At 33.6% G+C, this 12,900-nt stretch overlaps 1 pseudogene; it reads right to left on the bottom strand.

Annotated features, from left to right (window-relative positions):
* Positions 1-11,878: 11,878 nt before the first annotated feature.
* LOC100424099 (dihydrofolate reductase pseudogene) lies at positions 11,879-12,443 on the bottom strand (annotated as a pseudogene).
* Positions 12,444-12,900: the final 457 nt, after the last annotated feature.

Here is a 12,900-nt window from a genome sequence, read left to right as displayed (position 1 = left end):
ATAATATGTATTAAATAGAAAAAATAGATATAGAAACATGGGAATAAAAATCCAGTGAAAAATTTATATTCTGATAAAAATTTATATATATCTATTAAATTATATGTTTGTCTATGCAGCAGATGCTTTTGGTTAACTTGCTAATGTTTTCTTTCATTTTACCATTGACTGACTTTAACTTTCTGAAAGATAATAATTGTTGAAAAATGTTTTAAATAATTCATCGGCTGAGAGTTAAAATGTCATTCTTGCCATTTGGTAATGAAATACATTTGGTGAGAAAATGAAAGCTGACAATTGGGCAAATAAAAGGATGTTTAGATAAGCTTATCTGTTTTCTTTAGCAGACATGTATGCATTAAAGTTGTACTTTACCTCACAAATAACATACAGATTTTTAAAAATATTTATTTAGGTTAAAAAAAGAGCTCTACAGAATATCAGAAAAAATAAAAGACAGTATTTTATTGTAAACAATCTTATTTTCTAAGCATAGATTTAAATATAAAATAAAAGGTTAAAAAAGGTTTTTGTAACCATAATAATATTTTTCATTAGTAGTGTCTACACTCACACACACACACACACTCTCAGGTGGGCATACATGCACAAGTCAAATATTAAAACAGTATTTCCAATGCTCAAGCATTTAAACCATTGAATCAAAGACTCTTCATCTGACATATGCAAACACAGTTCTGATGGGATACACGTTGAAATGATTCCATACCTAAACAGTTTCTGAGGCAGCTTTTGAAATTAAGAGAAAAATGCACACTGTGAAAAATAAATAGTTAAGAGGATAAAAGGTTGAAATGAATGTGTCTTTATCAAGCTTGGTAATAATATTAATTATTATTGACAATATTTATGTAAGCCCTGTCTACATATAATCACAGAAATGTAAAACTAGTCAAAATATGTTTTAAAAATAAATGAATAATGCTCAGTTTGCTTTCCACTCTTAAATATATGGAATTGGCTTGCCTCGGTGGTACATGCTTTTTCTGCTGTGAATCATTGAATTTAGATGAAATACACACACACAAATCATAATAACATATTTCAAAGTCATCTCTACAAGATATTTACCTCATATTAAATTCCTTTTTCATAGTAGATAAGAACTATGTTATTTAAAACAAATGCAAAAATTTAATAATTTCAAATCTCATGATTTAGATTATTAGATTCTTCTTTTTGAGAGAGAGTGGGAAAGTAGCAGTAAAAAAGGAAAAAAGATTGCATAAATTAATTATAATCACTAATAAAGAAATATTCTGACACTAGTTAAAAAATGAAGCAGACTTTATTCAGAATTAGTAGCAATAGATGTCATGATTTTTGCAATAGGGTAAAAAGAGCAGACTCAACTCTGAATACAGGAACAACAGCTGGGGATTTGTAGACAACGAGCAAAGTGAAGGCATCAGTAGCTGGAAAATTACTCAGAGGAGGATTCTTGCTAAACTGACTTAATGGGATTCTTGCTGAAGGCAAGCCAGATGATCAGATATGAAGGGTGAGGGATTCTTGCTAAACTGACTTAGCAAGATTATTTGGTTTTAATTTTTATGGCTACATCATAGTTGTACATATTTATGGGATACATGTAATATTTTGATGCAGGCATACAGTGTGTAATGATCAAAATAGGTAAGCCAGGAATCCATCACCTCAAGCATTTATCATTTATTTGTGTTATGAACATTCCAATTCTACCCTTTTAGTTATGTTGAAATATAGAATAAATTAATTAACTATAGTCATCTTATTGTGCTAACAAACAATGAATCTTATTCCTTCTATCTGACTGTATTTTTGTTCCGATTAACAAACTCCCTTCCCAGTAACCATCATTCTACTCTCTATCCCCTGAGTTCTCTTTTCTTCTTTTTTTTTTTTTTTTCATTATACTTTAAGTTCTAGGGTACATGTGCACAACGTGCAGGTTTGTTACATATGTATACATGAGCCATGTTGGTATGCTGCACCCATTAACTCATCATTTACATTATGTATATCTCCTAATGCTATTGCTCCTCCCTACCCCCTCCCCACAATAGGACCCGGTGTGTGATGTTCCCCTTCCTGTGTCCAAGTGATCTCATTGTTCAATTCCCACCTATGAGTGAGAACATGTGATATTTGGTTTTCTGTTCTTGTGATAGTTTGCTGAGAATGATGGTTTCCAGCTGCATCCATGTCCCTACAAAGGACACGAGATCATCCTTTTTTATGGCTACATAGTATTCCATGGTATATATGTGCCACATTTTCTTAATCCAGTCTGTCACTGATGGACATTTGGGTTTTATTATATATATAATTATATATATATAGTACTCCATCTATATATAATGGAGTACTATTCAGACATGAAAATAATGAGACATTATTTTCAATATGGATGGGACTGAAGGACAATGTTAAGTGAAATAAACCAGGCACAGAAAGACAAAAGACAAGTACCATATGCTATCACTAATAGGTGGGAAGTAAAAAAAAAAAAAAAAAAAAAAAAAGAAAGAAAGAAAGAAAGAAAGAAAGAAAGAAAGAAAGAAAGAAAGAAAGAAAAGAGAACTCAGTCTTTGCTACTGTGAATACTGCCACAGTAAACAAAGACTGAGTTCTCTTTTCTTTCTTTTTTTTTTTTTAGTTCCCACCTATTAGTGATAGCATATGGTATTTGTCTTTTGTCTTTCTGTGCCTGGTTTATTTCACTTAACATTGTCCTTCAGTACCATCCATGTTGCAAATGAAGGATCTCACTATTTTCATGTCTGAATAGTACTCCATTATATATAGATGGAGTACTCTATATATATAATTATATATATGAAGATATGGAATCAACCTAAATGTTCATCAGTGAATAGCTTTTTTTAATGTGGTATACACACACACACACACACACACACACATACACACTGTGTATACCACATTAAAAAAAAAATTATCCATTGATGGTTGATTCCCTTAGGTTGATCCTTAGGTTTATTCCATATCTTCATTATTGTGAATAGTGCTATGATAAACATGAGAATATAGATATCATTTTGATACATGATTTTCTTTATTTTGAGTATATACCAAGCAGATTTGCTGCATTATATGGTAGTTATATTTTTAGTTTATTGATAAAGCTCCACACTGTTCTTTATAGAGGCTGTATACTAGTTAGCTGGATTCTCTCTCTCTATTTTTTTTTTTTTTTTTTTTAGAAAGACTACTTGTTTAGAGCAGTTTTGTGTTCACAGCAAAATTGAGAGAAAGATAGAGATTTTCTGTATACCCTCTGCCTCCACACATGCACAGCCTCCCTCATGATGAATATCGCTCACCACAGTGGTACGGTTGCTATGATGGTGATCCTACATTGACACATAATCACCCAAAGTCCATAGTTTACATTAGGGTTGACTCTTGTTGTTGTACATTGTATGGCTTTACACAAAGGGATAATGACATGTGTTTATCATTATAGTAACATATAAAGTATTTTCACTTCCCTAAAAACCCTCCGCTCTGCCAATGTATCATTTTCTTCTCTTGCCAATTCTTTGGTAACCACTGATCTTTTTACCATATTCATAATTTCGCTTTTTCCATAATGTTGCATAGTTGGAATAACGCAGTAAGAAGGCTTTTCAGATTGAATTGTTTTACTTCACAATATGCAGTTAAGTTCCTCCATGTCTTTTCATAGCTTGATAGTTCACTTATTTTTATCACTGAGTAATATGCTATTACATGGCTGCGCCACATTTTACTCATTCACCCATTGGAGGATATCTTGCTTGCTTCAAAAATTGGTTGAATTTGTACATCCATGCTCATGAGGAAGTTTTCTTATTTTTTACAAAGAAATCATTGTCTGGTATTGGTTGAGGGTAATGCTAACATTATTGAATGGGTTGATATGTACTCATTTTTATTTCTGGGGTAGAGTTTATGTAGAATTACATTATTTCTTCCTAAAATATTTAGTAGAACTTAGCAGTATAGCCATCTGGGTCTGGAGTTTTCTTTGTAGGAAGGTTTTAAACTATGGCTAAATTTTCTTTAATAGATATAGGGCAATACAGATTACCCTTTCTTGATTGAGATTTGGTAATTTTCATTTTTCAAGGAATTTTTCAATTTTGGCAATTTAGCCATATTTAGTCACATAAATTTTGTAATATTGCTTTGTTTTTTAAAAGTATCTATAGAATCTATAATATCACATTATTCATTTCCAAAGTTATTAATTTATATCTTCTCATTTTCCTGAGCAGTCTGACTAGATAAAAGTTTATTACTTTCATTGAACTCCTCAAATTCTTTGGTGGTATTGATATTTCCTATAGTTTTTCTGTTTTATTGGTTTCAGCTTTGACATCTTAGTCTCTTCATCCTGCTATAACAAAATGCCATACACTGAGTAACTTATAAACAAAAGAAATTGATTTCTCACAGTTCTGGAAACTGCAAAGTCCAAGATCGAGGTGCTGTCAGATTTGATGTCTGGTGAGGGACCACTTCATGGTTCTTAGATGCATTATTTTTCCCAGTGACCTTACATGGCAGAAGAGGTTAAGGGGATCTCTTGGGTCACCTGTCTAAGAACATTGATCGACTTATGAGGGCTTGGCCCCCATGACCTAATCATGTCCACAAAGCCCCATCTCCTAATAATATCACCTCTGTGATCTCACTTTATCATGTAAATTTTGGAGAAACACAAACACTCAGACCATAACATGTATTTATCATTTCCTTTCCAATGCTTCCTTTGGGTTTAATTTTCTCTTCTTTTTTTCTAGTTTCTTAACGTAGAAGTCAACGTCATTGATTTGACACTCTTCTATTATAGATATCAGTGTTGAAAAATTTTATTTACTGTTGTAGCTGCATTCCACAATTAATGATATGTTGTATTTTCATTTTCACTTAGTTAAAAACACTTTCTAATTTCTGTTTTAATTACTTCTGACCCAGAGTTATTTGGATCTGTGTTACTTGGTTTCCAAATGGTTGAGTTTTTCCAGATATAATTTTGTTACTGATTTCTAATTTGATTGCTTTTTAGTCAGGGAATATGTTTCATATGACTTAAATTCTTTTGACTTAATTCTTTTATTAAGATATATTGCATGATCTAGAGTAAGGTCTATTTTGGTAAGTGTTCCATGGGTACTTGAGGAGAATGTATTCAAGTCTCCTCTATTCTTGCTGATTTTCTGTCTCCTTGTTCTATCAATTGAGTAAAGAGATACAGAAATCTCAGACTATACTTATTAATCTACCTGTTTCTTTTGCAGTCTTGTCCATTTTCTTTGTATCATGTATTTGGAAACTTTTATGTTATTATGTACATAAATGTATAGAACTGTCATATCTTCTTGATTAATTAAAACTTTTATCATTATGAAATGACCTTGCTTATTGCTGGTAATATTTTTACAATGAAATCTACCGCAGTATTAAATAGCCACACCCCATAAGCCTTCTTTTGTCAAGTGTTGATATATCTTGTTCTATCCTTTAACCAATGTGTGTCTTTTTATTTGAAATATACTTCTTGTAGACAGCATTTAGATGGGCCTTGCTTTTTTATCCATTCTGACAATCTGCCTTTGTTTTTGTTTGGTTGGTATTTTTTTAGTTTTTGTTTTCTTAATTTTATTTTAGGTTCAGGGGTACATGTGCAGGTTTGTTATATAGGTAAATTGCATGTTGTGGGGGTATGGTGTACAGACTGTTTTGTCAGCCAGGTAGTAAGTATAGTAACTGACAAAAAGTTTTTGATTCACACCCTGCTCCCAACTTCCACCCTCAAGTAGGCCCTGGATCTTTGGTTCCCTTATTTGTGTTCATATGTATTTAATGTTTAGCTCCCACGTAAAAGTGAGAACATGTGGTATTAGTTTTTCTGTTCCTGTGTTAGTCTGCTCAGTATAATGGCCTCCAGCTCTATCCTTGTTGCTGTGTAGGACATAATTTCATTCTTTTTTATGGCTGTGTAGTATTCCATGGTGTCTATGTTCCACATTTTCTTTATCCAGTTTACCATTGATGGGCATTTAGGTTCATTCCATATCTTTGCTGTTGTGAAGAGTACAGTGAGCAGGATTCTTGTTACAACTGGGATGGGCTTGGGAACAAGGCCTACGCCAAGTTGAAAAGAGGGCTCAGAGAAGCCCATCTACAGTTTGGTCAAGGAGAGACTCTGTCACTTGCAAAATAATTTTGAAGGCGACTTAATTGCTATCATTCATCCATATAATGCTGGGTACTCAAAGCACGAGAACGCAACAGTCCATGCCTTTTTCATATTCGTTTTCATGAGGCACATGAAATATAAAACACCTTTGGATATCTGTTACCATACTCAAAAGTTTTCCATCCTCTGTATTCTCTACTAATGAATTCGCCTTTGTGCATGGTATGCTTGATTAGTATTTGCATTGTGCTTTGAATTTCTAAGCATGTTGAAATAAATTGATTAGTTATTTCTCCCATAACCCCATATGAGATAAGCCTAATGCTTAGTTCTTATGTAATGTTTCCAACATCAGCACTTTTAATAAATATCACCTAGTTAGTTTTGATATCACTCTTGAAGGCTATTATCTCTACTTTATAAGAAAAACAGAAACAGGATGAATAAACCACTTTTCTGAACTGATAAAGGGAATAATTTTGAGGAATAAGAAAATTGGGTCTCAAATAGAATAAAAAACAAGGGAGAATCTATAAGCACTTTAAAGATCTTATGAGCTTTTTTGCATAATAGCCCTAAATGCAATCTAAAAAGAAAAAAAATAATTTAGGAATCATGTAACGTCAGCTAACTTTTATGAAAATGTAGGATAGTCACTTCAACTTACTTTGCTACATTTTCTTTACCTCTAAAATTACAACGGTTAAGACTTACTGACTTTTTTTGGAAAAATTGTAAAGAAATACCAATTAATGTATGTGAAAAAAATCTTCAAAGAACAGTATGATTAACAGTGTCGCCATTTTAGAATGCAAAGGTATATCTGTCTTGTGCTTTTGAATAAAATTTGTTGATTCACCAAAGCCTGAATATATCCCCAAATTCCACCCTCAAGATTAGGTCCTAACTTTTTTGCATGACTACCCAGTCCTTTCAAGTACCCTCTATCTTGTCCCTGCATGATCTGTTCCCTGAATACCTTTCAAGCCTCATTTCTTGCCAGTCTCTGTTCTTTTCATTATGCTCTGGGCAATCTGACCTCACTAACCCTGCAAAAAGCCTACTTCAGTTCCTTCATATGTACATTTTTCCTCTTTCTGAATCCCTGTTTTCAATTGCCTTCACCTGGTTACTCCTACACATTCATTAAAAGGCAATCGTTCAGCAAAGCTTTCTGATCTCCCACACCGGCCAATTCTTTTTCCTGTATAAATAGAAATTATTATATACTTTTCCTTTATATCATTTATCAGAATTGTAGTTAAATACATATATAGTGTGTGTGTGTGTATATATATATATATGTATATGTATATTTGATTTGTTTAAAATCTACTTTCTCCCACTAAACTGTGACCTCCATGAAGGTGTAGTGTAGTGTAGTGTCTGGTGTGCTCAGGGCTTTAATTCCCAGTCTCTAGCTCAGTATCTCATGTCTAAAAGGTATTACCTGAATATTATTGAATATTCTTGTTATGTTGTACCTCTTTTTTTTTGGAGAGGAATTTTTTTTATTTTTTTATTTTATTTTAAGTTCTGGGATACATGTGCTGAACGTGCAGGTTTGTTACATTGGTATACATGTGTCATGGTGGTTTGCTGCACCTATCAACCCATCATCTAGGTTTTAAGCTCTGCATGCATTAGGTATTTGTCCTAATGCTCTCCCTCCCCTTTTTCCCCACCCCCAAAAAGGCCCCGGTGTGTGATGTTCCCCTCCCTGTGTCCATGTGTTCTCATTGTTCAGCTCTGAATTATGAGTGAGAACATGAGGTGTTTGGTTTTTTGTTCCTGTTTAAGTTTGCTGAGGATGGGTTCCAGCTTCATCCATGTCCCTGCAAAGGACATGAACTCACTTTTTATGGCTGTATAGTATTCCATGGTATACATGTGACACATTTTCTTTATCCAGTCTACCATTGATGGACATTTGGGTTGGTTTCAAGTCTTTGCTATTATAAACAGTGCTGCAGTGAACACATGTATGCATGTGTCTTTATAGCAGAATGATTTATAATCCTTTGGGTATATACCCAGTAATGAGATTGCTGGGTCAAATGGTATTTCTGGTTCTAGATCCTTAAGGAATCACCACACTGTTTTCCCCAATGGTTGAACTAATTTACACTCCCACCAGCAGTGTAAAAGCATTCCTATTTCTCCACGTCCTCTCCAGCATTGGTTGTTTTCTGACTTTTTCATGATCCACCTTTCTAACTGGTGTGAGTTGGTATCTCACTGTGGTTTTGATTTGCATTTCTCTGACCACTGATGATGAGCTTTTTTCATATGTGTGTTGGCTGCATAAATGTCTTTTTTTGAGAATTGTCTGTTCATATCCTTAGCCCACTTTTTGATGGGATTTTTTTTTAAATTGTACCTCTTAGCTACCTTTCTCTTCTAGATCACAAATATGCTACTGGAGAGCATAGAAAAACCAAGTATATTTGGGAGCAACAATTTAGCTAATGTTAGAAAGAAAAGTAGGAAAACTGCTGGTTTTAGCCCTTACTTATACCAAAATGCTGAGTTCCTGGACTTTTGATGTCAGTTTACCTTAGTTATCAAGATTGCTTAAGGTGTAAACAGGAGATCCTAAATTCGTGCACAAGGAGGGTCTGAATTCAAGAAAACTCTAATATCATAGTTGGGGGTATGGTGTTTGAGGGAATAAGCAGAATAAATAGACATTTCATCATTCATGTCATGGGCAACAGAAAATAAAGGTCATTGGGAATAAGCATTAATTTTGTGTAGAACACATTAAAAGATAGGGTGATAATTTTTTACTGAGATGAGATTTTTAAAAAGGTAAATAAAGTTAGAAATATTACAAGGAACCACAAATTGTAATGACACAATGCAAAAAAAAAATACTTTTTGCATACTAATAAAGGTAGAAATGGACTTTAGAAAGCCAAATAATTTGTATGGGAATAAATATGGTCAAGGAATTTAGAGAAATATCAAATAGATGAAAACAGTTAAAGGTGATAGTTATGAAGACAAGAAAAAAAAATATAATAGAGTTATCTTGGTTGTTTTTTGTTTGTTTGTTTTGTTTTGTTTTGTTTTGTTTGAGACGGAGTCTCACTCTGTGGCCAGGACTGGAGTGCAGTAGCGCGATCTTGGCTTACTGAAACCTCTGCCTCCCAGGTTCAAGCGATTCTCCTGCCCTAGCCTCTCGAGTAGCTGGGATTACAGTGCCTGCCACTACGCCTAGATAATTTTTTGTAATTTTAGTACAGACGAAGTTTCACAATATTGGCTAGTCTGGTCTCCAACTCCTGACCTCATGATTCACCCGCCTCAGTGGCATTACAGGCGTAATCCCAAAGTGCTGGGATTACAGGCGTAAACCACCGTGCCTGGCCCCAATAGAGTTTTAGTACATATTCTTGAGGACAATGTGTAAACAAATAGAAAAAAAATAATAAGTATGTTTGGTAGAAAACTAATTTTCTCTGCTAAAGAGAAAATTCTATACATCTAAAAGAGTCCTCCACATACTACAAAATTCAGAAAAGATAAATTCTCAAGTAAATTATATTAAAATTATTTAACTATAAGTTAAAAATTATATACTGTGTAAGCCCAAAGAGCAAACATTTTTTTTTTCATTAAAGAAAACTGTTGCTTGTTCTTAGGTTTCTTTTCTGCTTTGTTAAACAAGAGAAGATAATGGAGAGGTTAGGAGGAAAAACAGCCAAACTGACTTCTCCCCAACTACCTTGTAATGCCAGAGGGCTTAGAATGAATAGCATCCACTTCATTCAATTAAAAAAAAACGTTAAAAAATCACCACAAAACTCCAGAAGGAAAATTTGCGGTCTGAAAGGACAGGTAATGCAATCATTATTTAAATAATTGATGAAAATATGGTTACACATTTTATGAAAGCAATTCCGCTTGAAAGTAAAGACATATAGCAAAAAATGAAAGTAAACAATAAAACTTGTTCTAAAATCCCAAATTATACAAGCACAAATCCAACAGTATTAATTCCAATTACTGATTATTTAAAAATAACCAAACTCTTAGATGCAAAAAAAAAAAAAAAAAAAAAAAAAAAAATTAAAATGTTTCTCGCAAATCTCATAGTAAGGAAAGATGGAAAACAAACAAAATGCTCCATTAAATAGAATTGGATAAATAAATTGTGATATATCCTTAAAAACAAAAGGCTCTTCTTCTTCTAAAACTGTTTTATCAAAGTATTTAATGAAATGTAAAGACAGGTTACAACAGTGAGTACTATAATTGTTTCAAATCATTGTGTAATGCACTGTAATAAGTTTTTTTTTGTTTTTTGAGACGGAGTCTTGCTCTGTCTCCAGGCTGGAGTGCAGTGGTGCGTTCTCGGCTCACCACAATCTCCACCTCCCGTGTTCAAGCGATTCCCCTCCCTCAGCCTCCAGAGTAGCTAGGACTACAAGCGCGCGCCACCATGCCGGGTAATTTTTTTTTTGTATTTCAGTAGAGACGGGGTTTCACCGTGTTAGCCAGGATATTCTCGATTTCCTGACCTTGTGATCCGCATGCCTCGGCCTCCCAAAGTGCTGGGATTACAGGCATGAGCCACCATGCCCGGCCAATAAGTTTTAATAAGAAAAGTTAACCCCGTCTCTACTAAAAAACCACAAAAAACAAGCCAGGCGAGGTGGCGGGCGCCTGTAGTCCAGCTACTCGGGAGACTGAGACAGGAGAATGGTGTAAACCCCGGAGGCAGAGCTTGCAGTGAGCTGAGATCCGGCCACTGCACTCCAGCCTGGGCAACAGAGCGAGACTCCGTCTCAAAAAAAAAAAAAAAAAAAAAAAGGAAAAGTTAAATAATATTTTTTATAAATTGTTTTAGCCACTTATATATGCCCGAAGTATGTTTGGAGTTTAAAATGGGCTTGATCAAATTTGAATATGTAGGAAAGATTGGGGGCTAAAATCCCATATCTATCAATTTCAACTATATTGATTATTAAAAACCAAAAAAAAAAAAAAAAAAAAAACCAGAAAAATATGTCTATAATATTAAGATAAAATGAGTTGCAAATCTAAGTCAAAAAAAGATAGTTATTTGTACATATTTAAATATCAAATTAAAATCAGGAAGTCATCTGAGGTGTACCATGTTTCAGTAACTGGCAAACTTCGTGTAGAATTCATAAGTGTCTTTTGATGGATAACCTGGAAAATTTTTATAATTAATGAATAAGATTTTTCTTCAAAATTTTAAAACATATTTTCCAAAAGGGGGTGAAAAAGTAATGACGACAAATAGGTGCAAGTATATATAGCTGGAGTCAGAAAACAAGCTTATGTAATCTAACTTTTTTTTTTAAGGCTATGTGCATCTTCACCTTTAATAAATACTGCCAACATTTAAAAACCTGACAATGTCAATGACTGGTGAACATGTCACATGTGATGAGTGTGAAATGACATCTCTTCGCAGCAGGTGCTGGAGACAGTCTGGCCTTAGAGAAGCACTTAGACAGTTATAGCAAGAATGTTTTATAAATGGTGTTTGATATAGTCTAATGGGGAATAAAAACATGTTGCTTAGAAATAATTATTCATAGATCTAAAGTCAACAAAATCTTTTCTAATGTAACGATATATAAGATTTTAGAGAAAGGGAGAACAACTTGAAATAAATCAGAAAACACTTTTATATTAATCATTCTTTTCATATACTTCAAATTTGTACTTAATGCCCTTCTCCTCTTTCACATCAGAGACAACACCTTGTGGGTATTCTGGGAGAAGTGTACCTTTGTCTAAATCATATTCTGGGGGAAAAAAAGTGTAACTTTCAAGGTCTTGCATGATCCATACCACAAATAGTTTAAAATAATCTCTTAATTCATGGATTCCTTATAAACAGAACTGACTCCCACTGTAAAAACCATGTCTAGTTTATTCACTAATTCTAGTTACGCAATACGCTTTAAGGCATCACCCAGACTTTAGGCAGGAAAAGGAGCTCTTTATGGTGGTCCCTTGGATTCTCTACTGACAACTAAATTAATTATATACTTTAAAGGTTGATTCTTCTCAGTAATCGAGAACCAGGTCTTCCTACTCAAAAACACTAGATTCTGTTTACCTTCTACTGAAGAGGGTGTGGTCATTCTTTGGAATTGAATTTATTTCTAAGCTAGGGTCAGGGCAGGTCCCCATTCCTGACAATGCCCATCTTCTGGGAAACAGCGACAATGCAGTTTAGCGGATGAACCATGACAACAGCAGTTAACACCTATGAGCTGGGTCGCTACACCAGGATGCAAGGCCAAGAATCATGTGAAATTCTAACTCTTGTTTTTATATTGCCAGTCATTACCTCCATTTCTTCCTTGGATTTGGGTTACTGTTGAGGAATAAGATTATTGCTAATATTTATAATATTTTATCAGTATTACATTTTATGATTAATAAGAATTATTTTACATCCATAAATTAGATAATGGGTTCACCTATAAATATTTTTAGCCAAATAGGAAATTTAAAAATTTACAGGATTAAGTATAGTTATAACATTTGCTGTTTTCAGTTGCATGAATGTTATATGGGGAGAAGAGTTAACCTGTAAATAAATAACTATTCAACCTTGATTTTCACCTTTGTTTACTTAAATGTATATTTTCAGTCTTCTGACAAATTTATTTTTGATAATGACTTTTTTGTTTGTTTGTTTT

Source organism: Macaca mulatta, chromosome 4, assembly GCF_049350105.2.
Source record: "Macaca mulatta isolate MMU2019108-1 chromosome 4, T2T-MMU8v2.0, whole genome shotgun sequence".
In the NCBI taxonomy this organism is placed as follows: Eukaryota; Metazoa; Chordata; class Mammalia; order Primates; family Cercopithecidae; genus Macaca; species Macaca mulatta.
This window is presented reverse-complemented; position numbering and strand designations above follow the sequence as displayed.